Source organism: Engystomops pustulosus, chromosome 9 (assembly GCF_040894005.1).
Source record: "Engystomops pustulosus chromosome 9, aEngPut4.maternal, whole genome shotgun sequence".
Classification (NCBI taxonomy): Eukaryota; Metazoa; Chordata; class Amphibia; order Anura; family Leptodactylidae; genus Engystomops; species Engystomops pustulosus.
Window position 1 is genome coordinate 47,893,898 of NC_092419.1, and position 13,043 is coordinate 47,906,940.

At 40.2% G+C, this 13,043-nt stretch overlaps 1 long non-coding RNA gene across 1 annotated transcript; it reads left to right on the plus strand.

Moving 5' to 3' along the window:
• Window positions 1–9,201: 9,201 nt before the first annotated feature.
• LOC140078100 (uncharacterized) lies at window positions 9,202–12,835 on the plus strand. The gene is made up of 4 exons (XR_011849894.1): window positions 9,202–9,328; window positions 9,657–9,854; window positions 12,085–12,195; window positions 12,480–12,835. It is a non-coding gene; the product is annotated as an uncharacterized lncRNA (long non-coding RNA).
• Window positions 12,836–13,043: the final 208 nt, after the last annotated feature.

Sequence of the window (13,043 nt, forward strand, 5' to 3'; positions counted from 1 at the left end):
GGTGATGGCCTGGGTGCCCACAGATAAGGCTCCGAGTGCCGCCTCTGGCACTAGTGCCATAGGTTCGCCACCACTGCTCTAGGTGGTAATAGAAGCAATTGGAAAAACACAAACCTTTCCTCTCACTGTGGCCAAAAACGCGATGAATTTCAGACCCAGTTATTCTTTCTGTGGTAAAAGAAGCAATGGAATAACCATACAGCATTTCTCTCACTGGGCTTAAAATGCAGCTTCTTCGCTATCTAAGGGTATGTAGTTTGAAATGCAGCTTCTGCCGTATCTGTACGTTTTAGATTGGCAATGCAACTTCTACAGTATTTGACTGTTGGAGATTGGAAATGCAGCTACAGAAGATTTCGACACCTTCCTCAGTTAGTGCTGTCAGGCTGAGAAGACATCATCTATCTTGTTCACTTCAATTGGCAGTTTGAACAGTGCTCTAGTGGCCGTGCTGCTGATTTTATCCTTCATGACCAGCTCTCTGCAGCCTATTTCTGGACTAGCAATGGCGAACATGCTATGACTCTCAGAGCAGGTTTCCAACTGTCATAAATGCACAGTGGGGCACATTTACTTACCCGTCCAGTGGAGTTCACAGAATTGCATTGTCTGACGATACTGATTCACTAAGATTCTGCGCCCGATATTGTGGACGTGTCGCTTCCCCGCTGGGGTCTGGCAGAGTTCACCTTCTTCTACCTGGTACATGTAAGTGCTTGATCTTGCGACACAATTTGAAAGTTAAACCCCGCGCTCAGTCTGAATCCATCGGCCCATCCCCCGATTTCTGTCGCATAAAAGACACAATCCCCTGTTAAATACCAGTCACAGCCATGCAAAACCCGAAAACACAGGAAAGTCCAACAAAACTGCGTCCGAAAGTGTGTATCTAGGGACACACCAATGAGCCGATCCCTCTGCTGGATGACAGGAAGCAGCATCTTTGCCCCCTCCCATGAATTGTTCTGAAAAGTGTGCATTAAGATCACTGCTTGTCCTTGCAGAAGCTGAAATGTCGTCATTTAGGTCCTGTCGCCCCCAGGAGAATATTACTTCCTGGATATTAAATGACCTGCATTGATGTCATGATTACATGACCTGCAGGAGAAGGAAGTGTACAGATGGGAGAATATTACAGGAGGTAAGGGGGAAAAATGGGAAGGAATAAATGATAAAGGACACGGGAGGGCTCACAACAAACTTTTTTTTCAAACGATTTTAAAGGGATTTTTGTGGCCATTAAATGTCATTTTTTTTTCACCTAGGCATAACATTAGTCAAGGCTGTAACATTACAATATGTATACAAGTAACATTTAGGCCAAAGCTTATTTTTTTACTTTAGTGTATATTTTGTATATACCTTTGATCCCCAATGATGTGAATCACAGTGATAAGATGGCTGCGCCTTGCCTTCACGGGAGTATAAGTCCCATGATCATTTTCCCCTTCTCATGACCTACTATGCACCATTGCTATAGGCAGCTCATCAACTGGCGGCGTGCTGGAGTGCAGTATTATCCCCATGCCAACCGTAAGCACCAAATACCGGCCAACTTAATGGGGATTACCTACAAATTCTGCCCCAAACAAATTTGTAATAAATGTTGTATTTCACCCATTGTTCCTTACTCACACATGTTCTTTATATATATATATATATATATATATAAAATATTTTTCAAAAATCTATCCAATGTTACCAAACTTGGCCTCCAACTCCCATCACCTAGGGTTAGGGTGGAGAACGACTTTAAAACTTTAATGGGAACCCCCTTTTTATTGGAGAAAAATTACATTGTTTCAATCTTCATTGATAGATGGCGCTGTAACCAGCAAAAATCAAAATGGGTGGTTAAAAAAACATAAAAAATATATGAGAAAAATATTTATCCATTGATACTGAAGTTGACCCTATATTTTAATCTCCTGAGGTTGGGGAATCTAATTTTTTATGTAGAAACTACATTCTACAGAAACAGTGACGTGGACGTACTGTAGTACTTTTCTGTTCTCTCTGGGGTACTTGAATTTGGTAACATTTGATATTTGGTATATACACTCACCGGCCACTTTATTAGGTACACCATGCTAGTAACGGGTTGGACCCCCTTTTGCCTTCAGAACTGCCTCAATTCTTCGTGGCATAGATTCAACAAGGTGCTGGAAGCATTCCTCAGAGATTTTGGTCCATATTGACATGATGGCATCACACAGTTGCCGCAGATTTGTCGGCTGCACATCCATGATGCGAATCTCCCGTCCCACCACATCCCAAAGATGCTCTATTGGATTGAGATCTGGTGACTGTGGAGGCCATTTGAGTACAGTGACCTCATTGTCATGTTCAAGAAACAAGTCTGAGATGATTCCAGCTTTATGACATGGCGCATTATCCTGCTGAAAGTAGCCATCAGATGTTGGGTACATTGTGGTCATAAAGGGATGGACATGGTCAGCAACAATACTCAGGTAGGCTGTGGCGTTGCAACAATGCTCAATTGTTACCAAGGGGCCCAAAGAGTGCCAAGAAAATATTCCCCACACCATGACACCACCACCACCAGCCTGAACCGTTGATACAAGGCAGGATGGATCCACGCTTTCATGTTGTTGACGCCAAATTCTGACCCTACCATCCGAATGTCACAGCAGAAATCAAGACTCATCAGACCAGGCAACGTTTTTCCAATCTTCTACTGTCCAATTTCGATGAGCTTGTGCAAATTGTAGCCTCAGTTTCCTGTTCTTAGCTGAAAGGAGTGGCACCCGGTGTGGTCTTCTGCTGCTGTAGCCCATCTGCCTCAAAGTTCGACGTACTGTGCGTTCAGAGATGCTCTTCTGCCTACCTTGGTTGTAACGGGTGGCGATTTGAGTCACTGTTGCCTTTCTATCAGCTCGAACCAGTCTGCCCATTCTCCTCTGACCTCTGGCATCAACAAGGCATTTCCGCCCACAGAACTGCCGCTCACTGGATGTTTTTTCTTTTTTGGACCATTCTCTGTAAACCCTAGAGATGGTTGTGCGTGAAAATCCCAGTAGATCAGCAGTTTCTGAAATACTCAGACCAGCCCTTCTGGCACCAACAACCATGCCACGTTCAAAGGCACTCAAATCACCTTTCTTCCCCATACTGATGCTCGGTTTGAACTGCAGGAGATTGTCTTGACCATGTCTACATGCCTAAATGCACTGAGTTGCCGCCATGTGATTGGCTGATTAGAAATTAAGTGTTTACGAGCAGTTGGACAGGTGTACCTAATAAAGTGGCCGGTGAGTGTATATATATATATGCTTATGCCTGTCACATACTAATACCCCTATCCTACAACGCACAATTGACTGTACTATCACTCATAACATGTTCATATGATGACCAAAAAAATTGGAAGGCATGCATTACTTTACTATTACAACATGTCATATGGTCATGTACTAATACACCTATCCTATGCATATATTGAGAATTTGCTATAGATCTGTAAAAGTGTTCCACTGGAGCACACTTATAGATCTTCAGCAACGACAAATACTGGATAGAGATAGGAGAATTTGTTAAAATTCGTTTCATCCCGATTCGCCAAATTTTTTGAAAAAATTTGATTCGACCCGAATAGAATCAAAACGAATCACGTTAAATAACAGGCATTTCCTGGCTGCAAAGAGCCTGTAGGGTGTTGTAGAATGTTGTGCCATGCTTAAATATGCATAGGGAGCGTGGTTTGGTCTTCAAACAATGCTGTGTTTTAGTGTGACACGCACATGACAGCCGCGGCTCTTAGAATCGCTTCACTCTTCACTTCCATGTGCACTTACATAGGCCAACTTCCCCAAATAAGAGAAGCAGGAACGCAGCCTGACAAGGTAACGTCTGTGCCAGCTCGAAAGGACCGAGCTGAGGGCCAAGATCCCACTATAACATCAAAAAGTGCACTCTTTTTACACTGACATCAGATGATTCCATAGATCACGACAGAACCTGTTCTATTAAACGTGGATACATGTGGAAAGCCCCACAAAAGAGTGCAGAGGATGTCGGCAGTAATTTTGCATTGACGTCAGTGATCATTTTGCCCTTCTTTTCACTGTATAAACTACTGTATAAACTACGTGGATTTGACACGTGAATCTGGCTGTAATTTAGAGCCCCCAAAAGGTATTGCAATGTGCGTTATACAGATACCCCACAACTGACAGTGTAATTTTAGCGAAAATCACTGTATAAACTAGGTGGATTTGACACGTGAATCTGGCTGTAAACTACAGCCCCCAAAAGGTATGGCAATGTGCGTTATACAGATACCCCACAACTGACAGTGTCATTTCAGCAAAAATCACTGTATAAACTATGTGGATTTGACACGTAAATCTGGCTGTAAACTAGAGCCCCCAAAAGGTATTGCAATGTGCATTATACAGATACCCCACAACTGACAGTGTAATTTCAGCCAAAATCACTGTATAAACTACGTGGATTTGAAAGGTGAATCTGGCTGTAAACTAGAGCCCCCAAAAAATATTGCAATGTGCGTTATACAGATACCCCACAACTGACAGTGTAATTTCAGCCAAAATCACTGTATAAACTACGTGGATTTCACACATAAATCTGGCTGTAAACTAGAGCCCCCAAAAGGTATTGCAATGTGCGTTATACAGATACCCGACAACTGACAGTGTAATTTCAGCAAAAATCACTGTATAAACTACGTGGATTTCACACATAAATCTGTCTGTAAACTAGAGCCCCCAAAAGGTATTGCAATGTGCGTTATACAGATACCCCACAACTGACAGTGTCATTTCAGCGAAAATCACTGTATAAACTATGTGGATTTGACACGTGAATCTGGCTGTAAACTACAGCCCCCAAAAGGTATGGCAATGTGCGTTATACAGATACCCCACAACTGACAGTGTCATTTCAGCGAAAATCACTGTATAAACTATGTGGATTTGACACGTAAATCTGGCTGTAAACTAGAGCCCCCAAAAGGTATTGCAATGTGCGTTATACAGATACCCCACAACTGACAGTGTAATTTCAGCCAAAATCACTGTATAAACTACGTGGATTTCACACATAAATCTGTCTGTAAACTAGAGCCCCCAAAAGGCATTGCAATGTGCGTTATACAGATACCCCACAACTGACAGTGTCATTTCAGCGAAAATCACTGTATAAACCATGTGGATTTCACACGTAAATCTGGCTTTAAACTAGAGCCCCCAAAAGGTATTGCAATGTGCGTTATATAGATACCCCGCAACTGACACTGTAATTTCAGTGAAAATCACTGTATAAACTGTGTGGATTTCACAAGTAAATCTGGCTAGAACTGCTATTTGGAGTACACCGAACTCCCCTTAAAGAACAACCAGGGATTGGTCCACCAATCGCTACTGCAGATGCATGAAAGTCAAACAGATTTCTTCCTATTCAATTTTGTCATTAAATAGAACTGCTATTTGGGGTATATAGAACCCCCTTAGAGAACAGCGAGGGATTGCAGCAAGAATCGCACAGTACAATAGCAGCAGTTGGACGCTACAACATAAAGTGTGAAGTGCTGAGATAGAAAATGGCTGGGTTTTATAGGGCTGTGCGCCATCACATAAGCCTGCCGGTCGCTGATTGGCTTACAGGTCTGCAGATGTCATCAGGGGTGTTCCTTTCTCCTTCCCAGAGTTCTCTGCCCCATGTAACACGTTGTTCTCGTGCCCATTTATCAGAAACATGAGGGGAAAAAAAACAACTTCGTTCCCGCGAATCAGCATAAACTTCGGCTTTGTGGCGAATCGAATTTTTCCTGAAATTCTAACCTAAGTTAGAATCATTAGAATCGAATTGCCCATCTCTAGCACTGGAGTCATATAGGTACACAAGGCTGTCATTGCAACTGATCATTCCTATCTAATGATGTCACGGGGCAATCAAAGGTTTAAGGCCCCTTCCACACTAGCGAGTGTGATGCGATGAACTCGCATCACACTCGCAACGCAAGCTGCCGGGAACGCACGGCCCGAACGCTGCACCGCGGGAGTGAACTGACATGCTGAGTTCACTCCCGCGGTGCAGCGTTCGGGCCGTGCGTTCCCGGCAGCTTGCGTTGCGAGTGTGATGCGAGTTCATCGCATCACACTCGCTAGTGTGGAAGGGGCCTAACACTTGCAATGGGTGCTGGCCCTGATCATGGGAGTTACAGGTGGATGTATGTTGCAATATGCAGCAAACACCCAGCTTGTATGGAAGGGGCTCAGCCTGCGAGCACTCTTTATACTTCCTTAACATACTTGTGCTAATATGGGAGGGTTAATATATATTAGTGTGGCTACAGAGAGGTCCCCCCAGTGCAACATGTGACAATTGGAGAAAAAACAGAGGAAAAAGATGGGAGCCGGGAGAGCAGAGGAAGGAAGGGATGCGGAAACATGCGGAAAGTGGTAGAGTGTGCCACAGAGGTATATGATCCTCCTGAGCAAATGGTCAACAGTGCTACAAACAGATCTCTACAAGAATGTGTAGCCTGAAAGAGGATACATGGTTGTCAAAACAAAAACCAACCAGTGAATCCCACCACTTCCATGTAGAGCTTTTTCATCCTACCTATATGGGTAATTTTATGCACACATTTGGACATGTATGAATGATTTGCTGTGCGTCAGTGGCAGGGGATGACCACATGCACTGCTGCAAGGAAAAAGCTGTAAGATTTTCATAATATATTTAAATAGGCAAGTTTAGGCAGTCAACTGTTTGAAAAGGTATGACAGCCTGCAATCTGCCCAGTCACCAGCAATAGGGTCTTCCTTGCTCTATATCATAATCAGGACTGGATTGGCAAATAGCCACATGCTGCTAACCAGAATACACTTCAGTGCATTAGCTCTGCAGATTATTCTATGAGAATCCAATATGCAATGTCAAAAAGAAGTTTGAAACCAGTTGATGAAATTTAATTTAAATCATAATCTACAAATTATGGAATTATTTATCTAGAAATATAATTTGCCTGTGTGATCCCTTCACTTCCTACCAAGCACACCACAGTAATTATTGCAACCTGGAATCATGAATGTGATCATTCTGACCGATGAAACAGAAATAACTCAGACAATAGATCAGCAAGTCTACAACAGATCAACTTGTATATTCTTACTACTCTAAGAATAGGTGATCAATTTTTAGAAACCTGAGTACTCCTTAATTATTCTCCTAGAATTTCCATTTTACAGGGTGATAAATAATAAAATATAATTCTGTGTCTCCAACCTTTATTTTTGTCTCCTGTTAGTACACTTGGTGCTCACGCTATAAAAATATATCTGATCTCAGTAGTAAAAGTCATTCAGGTTCCCTATAACTTAGTTCCCGTTAGCCTACTGTTTGTTTCAATTCTATTTCAAGTACTGGGGATTATTTTTCCTAGCAGTCCTATGGTCCAATCTAAAACAATGCCTTGGAGCTCATCTTGTCTGTGGACAATGGGGAGTCCTGTCAATGTTGCTCAGATCAAGCTATGCTCAGCAATAAATCCTTGACAGTGTAATTGCCTTGACTCAGTCAGAAAGAGATACAGAGATCTAAACCTTCAGAGACTGAGAAATAGAGCACATAATGTTGTAGGCACAAATTTTCAGTACCAAATAAAACAATTGATCAACACAGTTAGACCATGGACTTCATGATTTTATTTCATATAGAGGATATAGTAGAGTATAAACTTAAACTCATCCGTGTTCAACTATATTACACTCTGCTAAAATCTTTAGGAGATCCAAGACAAAGGAATAAAACATCAAAGCTGTCATGTAATGGTCACGTGATATTTTTTTACTTCCTACTATTGTGGATAGTCAGGAAAGTCAAATGAGGTCTGTACAGAACAGTGCGGAACTTGTAAAACAGCAACATAGAAAAATGGAAACTGTGAAAAAAGAATAACTGTATGGAATAAAGCATGAAATCAGTGTTTTTGGCCTATTTGTCACACTTCTTTTTTGTTCACACTGGCATTTAAATTACCTTCAGGGCAAGAAAAATGTAATCTGATGTTTACAAATGGATCTTCCATAATTGTCATGATTTTTTTTTTTTTAATTGAGGGCAAATTTAAGAAAATAAATCATTGTTAAACAGAAAACTATTGGTCTTATTATTAAAAAATGTATAAATTGTTGGATGTAATTCTTGAAAATAAGTAAAACATTTTTTTAAATGCCATGGCAATTAAAATGCTATGGGAGAGGATCCCCAATGATGTATTTTAAATACCTCTTCCAGCAGCATTTACACCTCCATTCTGTGTCAGAATGTTAAAATTCAGAAGCTTGAATTTTAACAGGTCTATTCATCACTACTGGTGACCATTCTGAGTCAATGACAACACGTCTGTGGATATGATCCTTCAGCCAGTTTCCAATCCAGTTGCAAACCATTCCTGTCGAACCAAAATAGCTTATTTTACCCATAAAGCATCTATGAGGGACAGAATCGAATTTCTAAGTCAATGTATTTTATAATCTATTATTGGGTTTGAGTCTAAATATATAATGTGGGTATTATACATAATAATTTATAGTGGGGAGGGAAATGACTATAAATGAGTCCAATGCACATATCTTATATCATCATGGTGGGATTTATTTATACAATGATAATTATATATTTAAACAAGGAACAACACAATGTAAAATATAATTGTGGGTGCTCAAAAGGTAAAAATCTAATATAAGAAGCTGGATGTAAGTGTGTGTGTGCGTGTATGTATGTTCCCTAAAGGAATCTGTACCATCACATTGACAATCACCACATTTTGCACAGTTGTTGCCTGTGACTCAGGAAACATATCAGTCCAGGTTTTGGGCTGAAATTGTTACCCCTGCGCTTCCCTCTCTGAGCTTTGATTGGCTACTACAGGCAATGAGTAGAAGACAACTTATGTGTGAGGTAAGATGGATAGTCACTGGAAGAGACTGCTGGCAACAGACCGACGGTTACTGGAAGAGACTGCCAGTGACAGACAGACAGTTACTGGAAGAGACTGCCAGTGACAGACAGACGGTTACTGGAAGAGACTGCCAGTGACAGACAGACAGTTACTGGAAGAGACTGCCAGAGACAGACAGTTACTGGAAGAGACTGCCAGCGACAGACAGACAGTTACTGGAAGAGACTGCCAGCGACAGACAGTTACTGGAAGAGACTGCCAGGGACACACAGACAGTCACTGGAAAAGACTGCCAGCATCAGACAGAAGGGTACAGAAGAGATTAAACAAGATATGTGCCTGCATCAGTGTAGCTACAGCATTCTCAAGATATGTTTGGTTCGTAATGCATCAAATAAAATGGTAGATTTTCTTTAAGTAATTTATAATTATGTCAATAGTTTACCAATAATCACACATTCTGTGTGATAAAAAATTATATTGTTTTAAAAATACTTGTTATTATAAATTGGTTTAATTGTTCAAAATATTGCACATAGTATAGTTATCTCAGATTTTAAAGTGGTTTTACCAGAAGGTTATACTAAGCATCTCATCAAATATCATTCTTCTAATTCTATGTGAAACAGAGAAGAACGTGCTAAAGCTTTCCTATCTCAATGCTAAACTTGATGGACACTAAAAATGATACATTTGTCCTTTCTAGAAGTCCCTTTGGAAAGTCATTGATACCTGACAGCTGTTTGGTGGCCCAAACAAAATGAGTGGAGATCCCATGAGAAAACTATCCACATTAATAAAGCTTCTATCACAGTTGGCAATGTCATTATGAAGGATATTAGATCGATGTATTATAAGAACACATCCCCAAAGGTAGTGTCATCACATGGAGGCCAAACTAAAGGTGAGGAATCAAACAGTGCCTTAAACTGTACTTTCTACTGTGTTCAGTGTCTAGAAAGGTTCATTGATTTTATAGTACAGTTAGGCAGAATGGAAATCCTTAAATATAAACTCTGCTCTGTATCCTCTGATAAAAATGGAAGTCTTCACCAAAAAGAAAGGCAAACTGTTTTAGCAAAATATCCAGATATAAAGGATTCTCTCCACTATTTTGCAACTAAACACACTAACACCTATTAATACAGTTTGCATTCATGTTTTTAATTAAAGGTGTTGTGGTGATCACATAATTTACTCGCCTGACTACCTTCTTAGCTACATCTTATCCTGTGCAGGTATTGAACATGTAGAACTCATAGAGGGAAATGCAGCCTTGCTTCCTGGGGATGGAGCAATTACAGCTTTGCAGTTATAACATAGATTTTGGACAAAAAGATGAGGATTTCTGAGGAGGAATGGAGGTGAACCATGGACATTTATGGAGGTTTTTGTGCCACAGTAAGTATTTAAGAGTTATTAAGGAAATACATGTCTTACCTAGACAACTGCCTCAGAGCAACACCAGGTAGGTAGCTCAGCAGGCCATGTGACATTGATTTTTTAGCACAGAAGGAACAGGATAGTGAGGGATAGTCCAAAGTCAGGGAAAACAGTTGTAGTTACCTTGGGGTGTTCTCTTAGGTAATGTTCCTGGACTGCCCTCAATTGGGAGGGTCCATTGTGGAGTGGTACAACTTAAGTCACAGGGACACATAGAATTCAATGTAGTTGGTTACACCAGATCTTACTTACTGGAAACAGGCAAAATCATCCATATATACGGAGTTCTAGTTACAACTTTTCCCAACCGGGCTGCAATGAGTTACCCACTGCTGTACATTTGCTGAAAAATAATTTCATCTTAGAACCTTCCGCGAAAGTAGCCAATCAGGTGGCACTGCCCTAACCCTTCAGCCCAACTCACTACTTTTCATACATTTTTATTTTACCTACTATAATATATTAATCAAAGTTAATGCCCCCCCCCCCCCCCCCCCCCAATTATTACTCCTACTGTATGTAAGCAACCAGTAGGCTTCTGGCTGGTTTAACCATATACAGTAACTGAACTTAACTTACTTTTTGGTATTTTAGACAATTTAGTTTCTAAACCTTACTACACTTTTTAATGCATATAAATGGACTAAATGATTGGCCCTTGTAAGTCAATTGTCAAAACAATTGACTAATCCATTGCAAGTCAGGGCAGAGTTCTGAAACTTTTTCCAAGACAACAAGTAACTCGATCAGTGAATGGTTTATTTCAAATATCCAACTCAGCTAATGAACATTAAAGTTAAAAAGAACTGTGCCCACATGCAAATATTCATGAGGTATTGAAATCTTGTTGTGAAACCTCTGACCTAATTTAAATACCTACTCTTTGTGCTGCACTACAAAGTATATGAAGAATGCATTGCCACACAGGCTATTCAACTGCCGAAAAAAAAAATTTAATAAGCACAGGAAGACTTTATGTTCACATTCGTCATATTTATATATTCACTATATATCTTGCATGCTCGGGCTGCATAAAATGTGCAGACAGCTTGTATGCAGATAGAGGATATTTATTACCTGAAAATACTTAGAGACATTTCTAAATCAAACACACTTTTATTGAAAAAAGACAAAAAACTCTCGACTGGACTAGGACAATGTTTATGCTAAAGCGAAAAACTGCTTCCCTGGAAACATTAAATAACATAGAATAAAATAAGGTATTTGTCCGTATTGTTATCTTATGCAAATCTCAGAAATAATCTGAGCATCTATGGGAATGTGTTGCTTTGATACTAACTTTATACTGGCAATTGAAAAGCCTGATTTTAAAATCCAAGACTGCCCATGTGCTGTAGATAGGTGTGGATATAGGTCCTCATGTGCATGCATTTTCATGTATGTTTTAAAACAGTGCAGGGGTGAGGCCATATTTCAATACTTGTTGAGGGGGGGTTCTTGAAGCTAGGGATCCCACCCCACATTGTACCTCGGAAAAGCACTGTGGCTGTACACTTCCATTACATACCTATGTGCCATTTTCCTATATACAGCTTATGTGTTGACAATGGCTATCTTGGCCAAAAAGTTCACAATTTGGATTGATTTATTTCCTTTTTTTTCCACTCATAAAGAATTTTTGATTGCATCTTTAAAGAGTGCTTAATATCTTACATTATGTTTTAAAATAGCAGAGGGAAACAACTATAAAGCAAAGCCCTCAGGATGGAGCCTGTCTTCAGTCAAATCCTTCATCCCTCTAACATTAGCTGAGATACAAAAACGCTGGATATCTCCGGGAGGTAAGTACATGTTTTATTTTTGTAACCCACCCCATCCCGGCAACCAATGTGATTTTCATACCCACAGATAACCCCTTTAAATACACCCAGATTTCTTTAATCAGAGGGATCATTTCAGATGTTTACAAATGTAAATAAGTATCAGGAGACTTCTACTTCCATCAGTGCTGTTCCAAAATGTAAATGGGACGTGTCTCTGCCTTCTAAATGGTGGCAATGGGGGCAAAGGTTTAATTTTTGTATCCAAGAAAACTTACTGACATATTATCTTCTCTGACTCTTAGGTGAAACAAGCACAACCTAAAAGTCTCAATACAACTGCAAAGATGGTCTCCTTAAGAAAATGCAACCCCATAGCCTCAAATCAGCTCCTTGTTTTGCATTTACGGAGACAAAATGCAAATCTGCAGATCTGGTTACACTCGATCCCTAATCATGTCACTAGACTTTTAGAAACTCTGGCATTGCCTTGAATGGAGATACCTTCTACAACATAGTAATGGAGGCAACGTTTTACTTTTTACACCTAGAGTAACTTACTGTATTAGCATGTTCCTTTCCTAGTAAGTTGATGGCATGAGCTGGAAATAACTTCATCAGGGTGCACTGTGCTGTGGCATTTCTTGGCAAAATGGATGGACAGAAGACAACAAATTCAACATTGATTCTTATAAATTCAGCATGTTTTATAAAAAAAACATGAGCACAAAACATATTTTAGAGAGGAAGTGTGGATGAAAAGCTGTCATTTCCCTTGAATAATAAGACGGCAATCATAAAGCTTTCAGTGATGCTGATATCTATACAAAGCAATATAACAGGGTGTGTAATTACTACAGAAAAGCTGT